We start from the raw sequence: 15,702 nt of genomic DNA on the forward strand, positions 1-15,702 counted from the left end.
TCCAATCCTCCCTGTCTGGTCCTCCTCACAGGCCCACCCCTCGCTCCTTAGATGTTTTTGCCTGGCTGGAATGTGTCCTTGATCTGTGACGGGAAGGGTGGGTCTGTTTTTGAATCGCTGGAATATATCCTACCATGCAAAGTTAAGAGTCACGTCCACTGCTTGCCCATTTTTCCTCTGGCCGCCCACACAACTGGCATGTGGCCTCTGAAAGCTTGCCCATGAGGGAATGGGACCCCAGGCTGAAAGTGCTCCCAACCCTTTCCTTAGGTGATGTAAAGGCAACAGTCAGTGCATGGAAATAAGAGGAAATTGTCAGGTTAGTAAGGTCTGTGAGCCCTGTGGAGCAATGTCTTTGGGAACCTTGGCCAAGTCACATCGTCCCTGATTTTTTGCAGGGAGAGCAGGTTTCTGCATTGCCACTAAATTGCTGAAGGAGATGTGGAAGGCTTCTTTTGCAAACCTCCCCTCCTAGATAGAAATGCAGCGGCTGTTGAGACCCTTTTAAGAGCATTAAGCTGTACATTCAGTAACACACAATAGCGCTTAAATTAAAGTTGGGGCGGTGGCGATGCCTTAAAGGCTGCCATTACATTCTTAATGAAGTCCGTATGCTCTCTGCTGATGCAGTGGGGACATTGAAATCCACTGCTGTGGCAGCTGATTTGATGTGTTGACGAACGAGCCACACTGCTATAATAAGAAGTGTTTATTTGAATAATAAGGTCAGGGAGTTAAGTAGTTGGTATTCCAGTCATATGAAGCCGTTTGCACAGTGTCACTAATAATTAAAGCCTATAAAATGGGGGGGGGGGGGAGAGCCCTTGTCTAAATGCTTTCCCCAAATATACTCCACTATCTTGAAGAAACTCATCAGGGCAGCCAAGTGATCTTCGAGGCTTATTAATCGCTTCAGCTCCACAGCCAGGGCAAATTTATTTGCTTGAATTAGCATGTAATATACTTACAATAAAGCCGCCACAAGTCCCCACTTCAGAGATACAGTTTATTTAATAGGAAATTAGATCCAGGTATATATATAGCAGCAATACCTGTGTTGCTTACAAGGCCAAGCAATACCTTGCTGGGTTTCATGATACACTCGCTGAGTTGGTGTTTGGGGGTGGGGGGAGAGATGGGATGCAGGGAGTGCAATTCTACCACATGGGCTTTGGGAGGGGCTTTCTAATGCTGCTGTCAAGGCTGAGCCATAGGCAAGTGTTGTAGGTGAAGTGATGAGCAAGGAAGGGAAAGAGCCAAGAGGAAGACCCCCCCAAGGGATGCAATGGAACACACCAGAGCAAGGAATAAACACTGTTACTCATGCCAAGTCTTAGGTGGTGGGAGAGATTCAACTGTGCACTGGAAATTTAGGTTTCTGCAATTAAAAGCGGAAGAAAGTGCTCTGCTGCAACAGAACCACCTAAAAGCAAGCCGACGGTGGACTTTTTTGTGGTTAGGAAAGTGACTGGGAAATGCTCTAAAAATGGGCTAACCACTTTTGGACAGGATGAGGTATAACCTCCCTGTAAACTAGGGGTAGGCAAACTAAGGCCGGGGGCCCAATCGCCTTCTAAATCTGGCCCACGGATGGTCCGGGAATCAGTGTGTTTTTACATGAGTAGAATGTATCCTTTTATTTAAAATGCATCTCTGGGTTACTTCTGGGGCATAGGAATTCATTCATTTATTTTTTTTCAAAATATAGTCTGACCCCTGCTGTAAACCAATCAGAATGAAAGCTCAATTAAAAGTGGACATAATATAGCCTCTGTGCAAGCTTTGCACAAGCAAATCAGGATAAATTTTCAACAAACAGGTTGTCTGGAGGAGCCATTAACCTGCAGCGCTTCCTGTCTAGGACAGCTGAATGGCCAGCCTGAGTTGGCAGGATTAGTCCACAGCCAGACAATTCTGGACTGCATGGAGGAATGTTGTACAAAAATGTCTTACCCTCCGTGGATGTGTCTAAACTGCTTTTAAAGTCATCCAAGGTGGAATCTACACACATGTAAAAAAAGTTCTGAAAATGCTTTTTGTAAAAGCGTTTTTAAAAATACATTGAATTTTCCATAAGGCTCACTATCACCATCTAGTGTCACAATTGTATATTGCACTTAAAACACACTTAAAACGTTTTATTTGCAGCTGTATAGCTGAGTCACAAGTCATCATGGCCTCTTGTGGGAACGAATTCCACAATTTAACCGTGTGCTATGCGAAGAAGTATTTTCTCTTGTCTGTCCTGAACTTTCGAAAATTCAGCCAAGTTCTAGTATTATGATATACGAAGAAAAAAATTCTATCCTTTTTCTCCACAGTCTGCATCATTTTATACACCTTTGCCATACCCCGCTCTCTTACTTGCCTTTCCTCTGAACTAAAAAAATCCCCCAGTGGTTCTTTTGCAATAACCTCAGGAAGCAAGCTGAGGATGCTGTCAAATGGTGCCCAGTTGGGAGAGAGCTAGCATTGTGTTCGTCACAACATACAAAGCCAAGACAGAAGAACATATTGGCTTGGGGGAGAACCAGGAGCTGTAAAGCCATTGCAAAAATGGGAACAAGTGATTTGTGAGGAAGAGCAATATCCTTGGCAGTCAAAATGTGCCGGGGCCAGCAGGGGCCAAAGAAGGGTGAAGCCTGGCAATAGGATGGGAGACAGTGATGCATAGTCTGCACCTGGTGCAAGAGGGACTGATTTGCTTTGGTTCCATACAGCAGGCCGTTTCTTGCACATAATAACCCTCTCCCACGTCTTCCCAATCTTCAAACTGCAGGCGGTGGCTGAACAAGGACAGACATCACACAAGACGGCAAAGTTCACACTGACAGGGAAGAGTTCACTGGCACCACTCTCTCTTCTCAAACTTTATTATTCACAGTCTGAGCAGCAAATAATTCCTCTGTTCTTTTCTCCCGCTACTCAGCCACCCCCTGATTCTTTTCCTCCTTTGCCAAAGCTGTTCTCTATTATAGGAGGGCACAGGCATGCGCCAGAAGTGTCAGAGGCGTTAGACAAGGTATTAAGGAGGTGTCAATGGTAGAATAGCAGGGATTACAGGAAAGTCTAAATAATGTGTAAAATAAAACCAAAAAGGTGATAAAGTCGTTTGATAAGAAAGGCTGGAGAGAATAAAAAAAGGGGAGTGCAATTATTTTTTCATTTCGATTGTTCAGGCTGAAAAGCACTTTTGCGACTTAAGTGGCATTTCTTTCTCCTCCACCACCTCTTTCGGTGCATCATATTCCTCAATAATCACGTTATGGTTGCCAGCATTTTCGCAGCACACACACACACAAAAAAGCAGGGTGCGGGGGGAGAGAGAGAGAACAGCAAGACCACTTCACACAAATAATACTCTTCGCATCTGAGCCGGCCCCATTGTGCTTTGCATCCCCAACAACATTTTACACGGAGTCCAGCTTTGCAATCGTCGCCAGCATTTTCACAACTTGGAATTAATAGCATGACACCCTTCCCTTTTCAGGGACTAGCAGGGGAGGAAGACGGCGTCCAGCAATGGGTGGAACTGGCTCCCTTCATAAACTTAAGGCCTTTCCAATGCGAAGAGTGTGTTTATGTGCAAGGAATGTACAGCTTCTGCTCATACCTCCAAGATCAGCTCCTCCAACTGGTCCTGCCCACTCGCTAAGATCACCAACAGAGGCCATCCTGTCCATTCCAAACCCACATTTTGTTATAATAACAGAGAGGACCATTTCTGCCACACCCAAATTTTGAGTCTCTCTATCTAAAGAAACATTCATCTTGCCCCCTCCTTGTTGGTCATTCATTGCAGCTTCAAAACCTTCCTATTTAGAAAGGCCTTTGATTTTTAGAGACTGGGTTTTATCACTTGACTACCATAGCGATGTTATTTATTTCTTTATGAATGGTATTTCATATAAATTATATGCAAATCCATCTGTTGGTGCTTTTTTTTACTTTTTAAAATCCAGTTATTATTGTGTTTTATATGGCATTTCTTATTGCAACATTTAAAAGTTGTTTGATTGCCGGATTTCACTGTATTCTGTTCTTTTTATAGATTGCTATTTGAGTGCATTTGATTATTACTTGCAAACTGCATCGAGCTGTATGAGAAAAGGCAGGGGATAATTTTTTGTGTGATAAAGGGGCATCCTGGGGAAGTCTCTTTGAAGTGTAGGATGATATACACACAGTATGTTAATGTGTATATGTGCACGAGTGTATTCAGTCATCTTTCCACAAGATAGTGTGAAGACATATTTTTCCGGCGCTCAAATGACAATATTTTGTCCCTAAGAAAAAACAATTCTACCCCAAGCTAAAGCATACATCAGATCTTGCTGCAATCAGGCACATTAGATTTATTCATGGAGACCCCACCAAGAGATATCTCTCCAGACTCACTCTGACTTCCTGAGTCCTGTCTGTACACCCAGTAAGCTGTGAGCAGCATCTGAAACCAGATTACACAAGTGTCCTGGGCGTGCACTGGATGGTGTTTATGACATCACTAGCAGTGCTGAACCATAAGAAGCGCCCCACTCAGTCAGGCCAATGGCCAATCAACATCCTGTTCTCACAGTGGCCAAACAGATGCCTTTGGGAAGCACAACAGCACTCTTCCCTCCTGCAGTTTCCAACATCTGGCATTCAGAGACATACTGCCTCTTACAGTGGTCAGCATAACTAGTAGCTGTTGATAGCTTTATCCCAAAAGATAACATGGGAAAGGGTTCTAACGGAACACTTATTACTCGACGTTTTATTCTCACAACAATCCTGCGAGGCAGACTCTGTCTTGTCCTCTGCCTCTGAGCCCCAGCATCTAATTCATATGGTGCGCCAGTCACCCCATTCAAGGGGGAGCCCTCATTACCTGCTTTTACATTGTCCCGGCCTATGTATGTGGGTCTACTGCCATCCACAGAGCCTGAGGATGATTTCTCTGGAACCTCTTCCATTCTACCCTACTGAGGAGCATGTGACTGCAGACCAGATTACTGGTCCTTTAAAACTGGCAAGCAGGGATAGGCAGGCTTTTGCTGTAACAACATATTTCCAAATTCAGCTAGCAAGACTTGCTAGGAACTGTTCAAGTTCCTGATTTATCTTGTCTTGTACCTGCCCTGTGAGCCGCAAGCCTTGGCAGGTTAAGGTGAGAGGGGTGACTGGTCCTAGGTCAGTGAGAACATGACTGAGCAGTGACTTGAACTTGAGTCTTCACAGTTCTGGTCTGACACTCTAAGCATTACATCACAGTGGCTCTGTTTGCATGTCACAGTAAACCATAGTTAATGGGAAAATGACAAAGAGTCTTGTGGCACCTAAATAATAGCAAATTATTGGGGCATAAGCTTTTGTAGACCGCACTCCATCAAATACATGGTGTGCTAGCCTAAGTTACATGTATATCTGTCTACACATTGGTTGCTGTTGCTGATGGTGATTGTAAATGCTGGGATCAAAAGAAAGGGAAATGTAGCAAGGTGCAGACAGCAATAATTGCATTATTAAACATGGAGGCTACAGACACACAGAGAGTTGTTGATAACCAAGATATACAAGAAGAAGAAGAAGAAGAAGAAGAAGAAGAAGAAGAAGAAGAAGAAGAGTAGTAGTTTGGATTTGATATCCCGCCTTTCACTCCCTTTAAGGAGTCTCAAAGCGGCTAACATTCTCCTTTCCCTTCCTCCCCCACAACAAACACTCTGTGAGGTGAGTGGGGCTGAGAGACTTCAGAGAAGTGTGACTGGCCCAAGGTCACCCAGCAGCTGCATGTGGAGGAGCGGAGACGCGAACCCAGTTTCCCAGAGTAGGAGTCTACCGCTCTTAGCCACTACACCACACTGGCTCAAGGGTGAGACACTTAGCACATGTAGTATAAATCTAAAAACCTTGTCCCTAATCAAGTTAGAACACAGATGGAACACACAGGGGAGCAACACACCATGGTCCCTGGCTCAGCATTATGTCCAAACTAGCATTGTGGTTTGTTTAACTCCAAACACAGAACAAAGTGAAGCCACAATATCCAAGGAGAACCTTTATTATATTGTGTGTCTTGTTAATGTTTGTGCTTTGGCTTCTAGAGACCCACATTATTTTTCCTCCTCCTTCAAATGGTTTAAACCTGTCTTTCGCAACCTGCTGCCCTCCAGCTGCCTTGTACCCTGGAGGGCACCAGGTTGGGAAAGGCTGTCTTAAGCATTGAATGTAAATGAAGGTAAAGTAAATACGGCATTACAAATTAGGGAGGGTTTTATTTTCTCCCCCGGTGTTGGTGGGATGTATTATTCCAATGAATTCCTCAGGTATAAAACACAAGGGATGAATCAAATGAGAGGATGTGAAGAGTTGCGTATGTTCCTGGGAGGGAGAAAAAGGAACTATTAATGCTCCTGAGTTATCTAGATGGCTTCAAGAGCCCATCACTGATCCATCTACAATCTTCACATATTCCACAGAGACACTTGACCTTCAATTAAAGCGAAATACTGCTTATTTTTGCAGCACCTTGCAGATACTGGCGTTGAAAGATTAACAAGTGAACCACAATTATAAAACCAAGCGCTCTGACGCACAAGAGCACACTGCAATCAGATAAGGAACTTGTTGAAGTCCTGCTTTCCTAGAGTCTCACGGCAGGCAGTCTCTCCACACACATGAATGAGAAAGGGAAACCTGTGGGCATTCTGTTTCAGCACATGACTCCGCTTGCCCTGAGAACAGCTACATAAACTTGCCATAGGATAAGTAAAGATGTGCTGGTCTGAAGCCACTGGGGGAAGACACATTAAAGGCTGTCGTCTCCTAGAGCAGCGGCGCAGAAATCTTTTTCAGCCCGTAAGCAGCTTTCCCTTGAAGAACCTCCCTGGGGCCACCTGCCAGTGGTGAGCAGGGCCTGAGGCAAAAGTGGCCAGAGCCAAGAATATAAATGTCACCACCGTACAGTAGGCTAGTGTCTGCACACTCCTCTCTATCAAAAGGGATGCAGGTGGCACTGTGGTCTAAACCACTGAGCCTCTTGGGCTTGGCTGATTGGAGGGTCGGCGGTTCAAATCCGCATGACGGGGTGAGCTCCTGTTGCTCTGTCCCAGCTTCTGCCAACCTAGCAGTTCGAAAGCATACCTGTGCAAGTAGATAAATAGCTACTACTGTGGTGGGAAGGTAAATGGCATTCCCGTGTGCTCTGGTTTCTGTCACAGTGTTCCATTGCACCAGAAGTGGTTTAGACATGCTGGCCACAGGACCCGGAAAGCTGTCTGTGGACAAAGGCCGGCTCCCTCAGCCTGAAGTGAGATGAGCACCATAACCCCATAGTCGCCTTTGACTGGACATAACCGTCCGGGGGTCATTTACCTTTACATCTCTATCCAAGAGCTAGAGGACTGACCCTTTCTAGCAGTGGCATCTGGTAGCCCCCGACCTGGAAGGGTGGCATGGCCAATTAAGCCACAGAGGTGTGGTCAAGAAGGTGGCTGAGTTAACACCGTCAGAAGCCCCAGCGTGGTGTGGTGGTTAAGAACGATAGACTCGTAATCTGGTGAACTGGGTTCGCTTCCCCGCTCCTTCACATACTGGGTGGGTGACCTTGGGCTAGTCACACTTCTCTGAAGTCTCTCAGCCTCACAGACTGTTTATTGTGGGGGAGGAAGGGAAAGGAGATTGTTAGCCGCTTTGAGACTCCTTAAGGGGAGTGAAAGGCGGGGTATCAAGTCCAAACTCTTCTTCTTCAGCAGCCGCAGCTAGTATGGCCAATTATCAGGAATTATAGGAGCTGGAGGGCCAAAGGTTAGCCACCTGTTTTGAAGCCTCATTGGTTTCAGTGGAATTAAGTTTCCTTCATCTCCTTATCCCTCCTCCTGTTTAGAACTTGCTGAAACGTGGGAACCCCAGTCCCAGATCCTCTGCAACCACAACTGGGAAGGCAGCCAATGGGATGTTAATCCGGACTGAGTGCCTGAACACCTGCTAGCCTATCACTGCTATTCAAATCAAGTGTCTGAACCTCCTCCTTCTCCACCTCACAGGGAGCAGACTTTCCTCCAGAAAACACAGGCAGTTACCATCCAAAACAATGTGACGTAAAAAAAAAGAACCCAGAAACATCATTTATACCTTCCCTTCCTCGTTAGTCATTGCCAGGCCAGCTTCCCGATTCAGCTCTTTGCTACAGTAAATGCTGAGGCAGCAATCCACCACACAATCTTTCTTTTCCACTTTGAAAGTTTAGGGACATTGTGAAACCATTCCACAATATATAGCGGGTCACGCCAAGGAGTTGGCATCCATCTTTGCCATCCATCTGCTGCCTAAACTCCATTGCTGCTTTTGCTGAGGTTTCTCTCTTGGTCATCACATTTATTCCTGACTCATCTTCCCACCAACACCCCTGGTGGTTCCTACAATTTTTGTTCTCAGCCCTTCTAAAACCTTCTTGCTGGGAACAGCAAAGACTTGTGCACCACCTAGTTAAAGCACTGTTTTACCACTTTAAACAGTCATGGCTTCCCACAAAGAATTCTGGGAAATATAGGTTGTTTAAAAGTTTCAAGAGTTGTTAGGAGACCCCTAGTCTCCCCATAGAGCCACAACTTACAGAGTAGTTTAATAATCTATCCCTCTTCTCAGGGAGCTTTGGGAACTGTTGCTGTGTGAGGAGAATGCAGGTCTCCTAACAACTCTCAGCACGCTTTACAGAATTCTTTGGGGAAAGCCATGACACTTTAAAGTACTATAAAAAGTAAAGGTAAAGGACCCCTGACAGTTAAGTCCAGTCGTAGACGACTCTGGGGTTGCGGTGCTCATCTTGCTTTACTGGCCGAGGGAGCCGGCGTTTGTCCACAGACAGTTTTTCCCAGTCTTGTGGCCAGCATTACTAAGCCGCTTCTAGTCCAACAGAACACTGAAACCAGAGCATTGCACGGAAACGCCGTACAGTGCTGATGGAGCCACATTCAGGCAGGAGACTGGTTATACATTTTCTTCAGCATATTGAAATTGGTAGGACCAAGTGTCCAGCTAAGTCTCTTGGACACCGGCACAATTCATATCATGCCAAACCATGGCTGTGAAAGCTTTAACTATGGTTTGTAACTGGCCAGCAAACTAGAATCCAAAAACATGGCTTGAAATTAGATAGCTAACTATGGGTTTGGCATGAGGACTGAACTGAAAATCCATAACAAGTAGTCATTTCACTGCCTCCCAAAACTAGCTGGAGCTTAAGAGATGGGATTGCTAAACAGATGGAAAGGCAGTTCTAAACCATGTTCTCTGAACGTCTGAAAAACTCAAACCATGGTTTGACCCAGTGCTTTTTTTCTGGGGAGACGAAGGGGGACACGTACCCCTAAACATTTTGTGAATCTAAGTTTGGCCTCAGTGAGGGACAGTACTTCAAAATGAGTAAGAAAATGAGAGTACCCTTAAACATATTTTTAGAAAAAAGCACTGGTTTGACCTATAAGGTTAGTATAATTTACTATTTGACTCCATGTCTGAACTGAGTCTTCCCACAATGCTGTATACCATATCTGTATTTAAAGACGCAGCGACCTCTTCCAACAGTTTTGACTAATATGCCCACCTCTTTGCCCTTTATTTCCATTTCCCTCGACTTTAATTCTTCCCCTTCTGCCACAATTCCTGTTTTCTTCCAGGGCTTTCTGCTTCCACCCTGCTTTTCTGAGCTGCCTTGAACAATCTCATCGCCCATGTTTTCCCCAACTACCAGGTTTGTGAAGCTTCTATTAAAAATGAACTCCTGATTGGCTCCCCCAACATTCTGTTGGTCACTGTTGCCTCATAAAGGAAGGCAACATTAGGGACATAGGAATCTGCTTCACATCAGGTCAGATATATTGTCTGGTCTGGATGGAAGGAGCCCTTCAGAATCTCCAGCAAAGGACTTCCTCATGCTCTGATCCTTTAGGATCCTAAAACCTAGTGCCATCCAACTGCTTTGGATTACAAATCCCATCACACGGGTGAATGGGAGCTTAGTCACCTTCATACCATACACGTACAACACACTTAAAAACACATTCCCCAAAGAATTCTGGGAATTGTAGCTTACCCTTCAGAGAGCTCCAGTTCCCAGGACCCTTAACAAACGACAGTCCCCAGGATTCTTTGGGGGATGCCGCGTGCTCTGAATGAATGGTATGTGTGAGACCGTAGTCCAAAACATCTGAAGGACACTGCTTTAGAAAATTTCATTTTTAATGTAAGGTGGCGACCGGGTGTTAAAAAAACTTAAGGTTGGTGGGGTGGTGCCCTGTTCACCCAAATGGACCAGCCTGCACTGGGTGGGAAGTCAAACTATCTCCCAGCCCCAGGGATGCCACAGCACAAGGTGCAGGCAGCCACTTGTGGTTCAAAGGTATGTGTGACTCAAGGGTCCTTGGTAGTAAGAGAGCTCCTGAGAAATAAAGACTTTTGAAGGCTGGTCTAACCAATTGCTGCTGGGTCTGGGAAACCAGAACCATAGGAAATATACAGAGTCAGGCCCTTGGTCCATCTGCCACTGAACTGTGGGCCCTCCACGTGCTACATGAACTCTCCACCGAATACTGTTATTTGCCGGAGCATTGTAGGCTCTTGGGGTTGCACTGCTGGTTTTGTGCTACTGACCCTGCTAATATCTTGGTTTTGGAATCCAGCTGACCAGTGTTTGACTTCAGCTCTGTGCTACTAGGTCGTGCCCACTCTTGCACAGCCTTGCTGGGCTTGACCTCTGCTTCCCCTGAAGACCCACCATTCCTAGGCAGGACAACTAGACCTAACCAGGGCAGCCACATTGGCAGAGGAAGATAGTGGCTGTTGTGAAAAACAGGTGCAGATTCTTAATCTTCCAAAATTTATTAACTGCCCTTCACCAGCAGGGTGGGTTACAGCAATAAAAGATATAGCATTAGAAAGAGTTCTAAAACAGATGACACGGGAATAGGGCGGGTTCTGCAAACACACACCTCCGGAGTCAAAGGCCAGTGCATCTTCAGCATTCACTGAAAGCTGTACAGCAAAGGAACCAGATGCACCTCTGTGGGGAGGGAATTCCACATAGAATCATAGAATTGTAGAGTTGGAGGGGAGACCCTAAGGGTCATCCATTCCAGCCCCCTGCAATGCAGGAATCTTTTGCCCAACATAGGACTTGAACCCACAGCCCTGACATTAAGACTCCCATGCTCTATTTACGGAGCTATCTCAGTTGTTCATACTGGATTCTCAAATATGAAAATCCTCAGGCAACAGCCACTGTCATTGTGTTTTGGGACAAGAGCCACTGCCACTGCCCCACCCACATTTGCCTCTGGCCCCCAGAAAGTTATGCAAAGGGAAATGTGGCCCTTGGTTTGAAAAAGGCTTCCCCACTCCTGTACTACATAGAGATGACACGACACCTGTAGAGCACCGCTCACAGAATAGAGCTTCATTTTTGCAACAATCATCTATACCGTGGTTGGATTTTATTTTGTCATTCCTGTTTTCTCTCTCTTCACCCTTCTGCGTGCACATTTTAAAAGGTGTTTCTATCCCCACCCCACCCCCGGCAAACAACTCAGAAGCCCACAGGGGTCCACCAAAGCGCACAAAACCCATTAAAGTCCATCCATGTTGTCGTCGCTTTGACGCCAAAGCTGCGACTGTTTTCGGTCTGAAAGTGGTCTCTCCCAAAAAGGCTTCCCTTTCCCACATTGCCATTTAGTTACAGTCTGTCGCCCGAAGGTCAAGCAGCAGAAGAAGAAAAAGCCCAGTGCATTATTACAGAGGTGCCTGACAGAAACAAGTCATTCTGATATTGTTTTGGCCCCTAAGAGCTGTGGGACTGCAACTGCTGCTCACCTCCCAGGAACTGAAATCCTTGCAATACAGAGCCTGACATATTCTTGGCCTCGCTTATGAAGGAAATTGTCTGCATTCATGCAACGCAAAAGGGCTTTGCGACCTGGCAGCCAAATTTAGACCCGCAACAACCCAGTGAGCTCAGGCCCCGTTTTTAGGGTTAGGATCTGAAGGATTACTCCTTGTCAGTATCAGATGCCAGAGCTGCAGTCGAGGTCAGGGTGCAAGTCAATTTCCCGAAACAGCAGCTGTGGGGAGCCAGAAGCAGGTCTGTCCATCAGGCAGGCTTGACCGACAGGCAGTTAGGCTTCGGCAATCAGAAGAACAGGTAAAGCAACATAGGGCTGTGGAATCTCGGGCCTAGGAGACGAATGTGGCCCTCCAGACCTCTTCATCTGGCCCTCTTACCTCTCCCCAGGCTACAAACCTCACCAGCTCTGCTCCGCACCCAGAGTGCTTTTGTCTAGCTGGGATGGGCATTTGACTTCTTCCTTGTCTGGATGGCGGGTACAATAGGGGTGAGCGAGTGTGTGTAAAAATTAGCCTACTTCGCAAAGGTAAACATTTGCATGTGTTGCTCCACCCACTTTTGCCTCTGGCTCTGCTCATCACTGGCTCACGACCCCTAGTTGGCTGCTGCTCAAAAGGGAAAGTGGCCCTCAGGGTGAAAAGGGGTCTCTATCCCTGCAATCTAACACATAGCTCAGGCTAGGATTGCCATATTTGAAAATCCAGATACAAAAGTTGCTGAGTTGTGGTGTGTTTTTTTTCAAAAATAAAAAATAAAATATGAAGTTTTTGAGCTGTTTTTAAGGAAATTCGCCAAAACCTACACTTCCGACATGGGTTGCCATATGTCCGGATTTTCCCAGATGTTTCAGCAATTTGCGCCCGGACACTGTTTCCGATGGGCAAATCCTGGCAATGTCTGGGAAATTCCAGGCATATGGCAACCCAAGCTCAGGCTGGAGAGCCAAGCTCAAATCAGAAGGTCAGCAGCACCTGTATAGGCTCCCTAGGTCAACTTAATCCAGCTGGTCCGACAAGCTGTAATATCTCTCTCATTATAAGGGCTTTGCAGCATGCCACACGCAGAGGAAGCAGCCTTGCACTGGGTCAGGTTATTCCCTATCTAGTCCAGCGTTACCTAAAAGAGCACAGAAAGGGCGGAAACAGCACCTAGCAATCCCACGAACCTTTGCAAGCGCAATCCCATGAGCCCTTGCACCAGCTGTTGAGGACTGTGGAGAGTTGGAATTTGAGGAAGCAGATTTGGAGGGAGTGACTGCGTTGTTTGCAAGCTTTTTCAATGGCGTTCCCAATATGTGCGATTTCACTTAAACGTGCGGGGCCTCGGAACGTAACCCCTGTGTAAAATGGTTGCTGAATATGCACTTGTTCAGTTTAAACAAAAAAGGTGGATGTGGGGGGAAATAATGCACCCTTGTTTAAAAAAAAATGGAAAAGAAGAAAGAACCTAGTTTAACCTTGCAATGTCCTCTGCAGCTCAAGAGGGTTTCTGTCATTTCCAGCTGGCTTTGTAGCCCTAAGGCTAACGGCAGCAGATGACCGGCTAACCCTTGGGGATCCCCCTTGTGGCCAATTTCTAACCACAAGACAAATTGAGGGGGGCTCTGTGTGCAGACAAGCTTTTGACCGATCTGTTCAGCACTTCACAAAGGCATTCAAATATCACAGCCACAGCAAGAGAAGGAGCGGCAGGCAGGGAGAGGCAGGAGCAGGCGAGAAACAAGCCAAGACAGACAATATATTCACAATTAGGCCAGATAATTTGCTTGCCTTGCGCTATCCAACCAAAAGACACACACAGTCCTGACCTACATGCTCCATTTCTTTCCTTTGTAAAAATAAAACAATAACACCCCCCACCCACCCCAATTCCAGCTCTTCACTAAGACTATTTGCATGGGGAAAACGCCGGGCAGAATTTGCTATGATACATAACATTGCGCCCCGCTGTTATTTCAATCTCATTACTGCATAAGCAACGCCGTACGAGAGATTAAAAACCATCTTCTCCTCTCAGTACTTACTAACAGCCTTCAATTTCTTTATAGTGTTGTTGGGGGTGTATTTCCACACACACACACCCCTTTCCCTTAACGCTATTAAAATGTATTTTGAACAAGAGGCTGACCACATAGAAGATAGCAAGGAATTATACGAAAGAGGTGGAAGGGGGGTGAAGTACAAGAGGAAAGTGGTGTTGACAGCTACTCGGGAGATTTGTACCGAAATGAGCAAAGCAGAAAACGTCCATGTTCCCCCCCCCCCCTCAGCTTATAAATGACACTCAGAAGCCACCTCGAATTTGGCAGGTGTGCGAATAACATTCATTAGAACCGATGTGACAGTGAAAGAACGCGTCGGTGCACCGATATACAAAAGTACAAGGCAGAGAAGCTGGAGGCTGGCCATTTGTTCTGTGTCATTTCCAGCTTGTGCGCACGTGTCAGACCCGTCCCCGATTGAGCTCATCGTGTCGCCTGCCGGCCATACGTTCAGCCATCTGAACTGGCCCCTACAGGCACACAGCGCGTCCAAGTAGGGAACAGGGGTGAAATGCAATTCATTTTGCACTTTCCAAAACCTTACAGTGGTACCTCGGGTTACAGACGCTTCAGGTTACAGACTCCGCTAACCCAGAAATAGTACCTCAGGTTAAGAACTTTGCTTCAGGATGAGAACAGAAATGGTGCTCTGGCAGCGCGGCAGCAGTAGGAGGCCCCATTAGCTAAAGTGGTGTTTCAGGTTAAAAACAGACCTCCAGAACGAATTACCGGAAGTACTTAACCTGAGGTACCACTGTATGCGACCTGAAACACATCCATCCTTCAAAATTTGCACTTCTCTGAATTTTGCAATGCAGCTCTCCATCCAGGTAATGTGTACCAGAAGGATGCATATACCACTGTAACGTCTACATATAAATACATACATTCGTGAAAATTACATACAAAATGCATTGTGTGGGGGGCAATTTGCTTTGTAGAAAATGCATACGATGCCATGCATATTCAGAGAAAATTGCACTAAGATGGTGATTGATTTTCATGAGGACTTAAAAGAAAAAGTCATCGCAAACTGATGTAGAAAGGTGCAGAACTGAAGAATGGAAAAGCGAGAAACTGAGAGGAGCCAAGATTGACAGATTCGCCCATTGCTACATCCATGTGAGAGGGAGCCTGAATGGTCCAAGATCACACGGAAGAGGCCCAACAAACGTGTGTTGGAGGTAGCTGGTGTGTGAAGAGGCAGGATATACACATCTATATGAGAGGGGTGTTCATATGAGCAACCCCTACTATTGCACCCTAAGTTGGTGTCTTCTCATAGGTGTGGCCAATCAATTCCAAAGCTCAGTCAGATTTTTATCTTTTGTAGCCAGTAGCCTTGAGCTTCTTGGAGGAAAAATGGGGTACGATTAAAGGGAGGTATACAATGCTAGTTCTACTCCAGGTAGACACATTGAAGTGAATGCATATGACTTAAGATCTATTAATTCAAATGTGTCTACTTGCAAGATGAGGGACGCTGGTGGCGCTGTGGGTTAAACCACAGAGCCTAGGACTTGCCAATCAGAAGGTCAGTAGTTCGAATCCCCACGACAGGGTGAGCTCCCATTGCTCGGTCCCTGCTCCTGCCATCCTACCAGTTCAAAAGCACGTCAAAGTGCAAGTAGATAAATAGGTACCACTCCAGCGGGAAGGTAAATGGCATTTCCGTGCGCTGTTCTGGTTCGCCATGGTTAGTCATGCTGGCCACATGACCCGGAAGCTGTACGCTGGCTCCCTCGGCCAATAAAGTGAGATGAGCGCCACAACCCCATAGTCGGCC

The 15,702-nt window shown here is 46.1% G+C and overlaps 1 long non-coding RNA gene across 6 annotated transcripts in view; it reads right to left on the reverse strand.

Moving 5' to 3' along the window:
* The window catches only part of LOC310832726, an 84,059-nt gene that overhangs the window by 32,912 nt on the left and 35,445 nt on the right, over positions 1-15,702 (reverse strand). For 2 of the 6 annotated variants that reach the window (XR_014558372.1, XR_014558373.1), the window contains exons 1-2: positions 9,584-9,752; positions 4,399-4,447 (exon numbers count right to left, since the gene is read on the reverse strand). The exons of 1 other annotated variant lie outside the window; for it this stretch is intronic. This is a non-coding gene — a long non-coding RNA (uncharacterized lncRNA). Of the gene's footprint in view, positions 1-4,398; positions 4,448-9,583; positions 9,753-15,702 lie in introns of those variants that run through there. 3 more of the 6 variants (XR_014558370.1, XR_014558371.1, XR_014558374.1) reach the window with 2 other exon arrangements.

Source organism: Podarcis gaigeae, assembly GCF_964106915.1.
Source record: "Podarcis gaigeae genome assembly, chromosome: 15".
NCBI lineage: Eukaryota > Metazoa > Chordata > Lepidosauria > Squamata > Lacertidae > Podarcis > Podarcis gaigeae.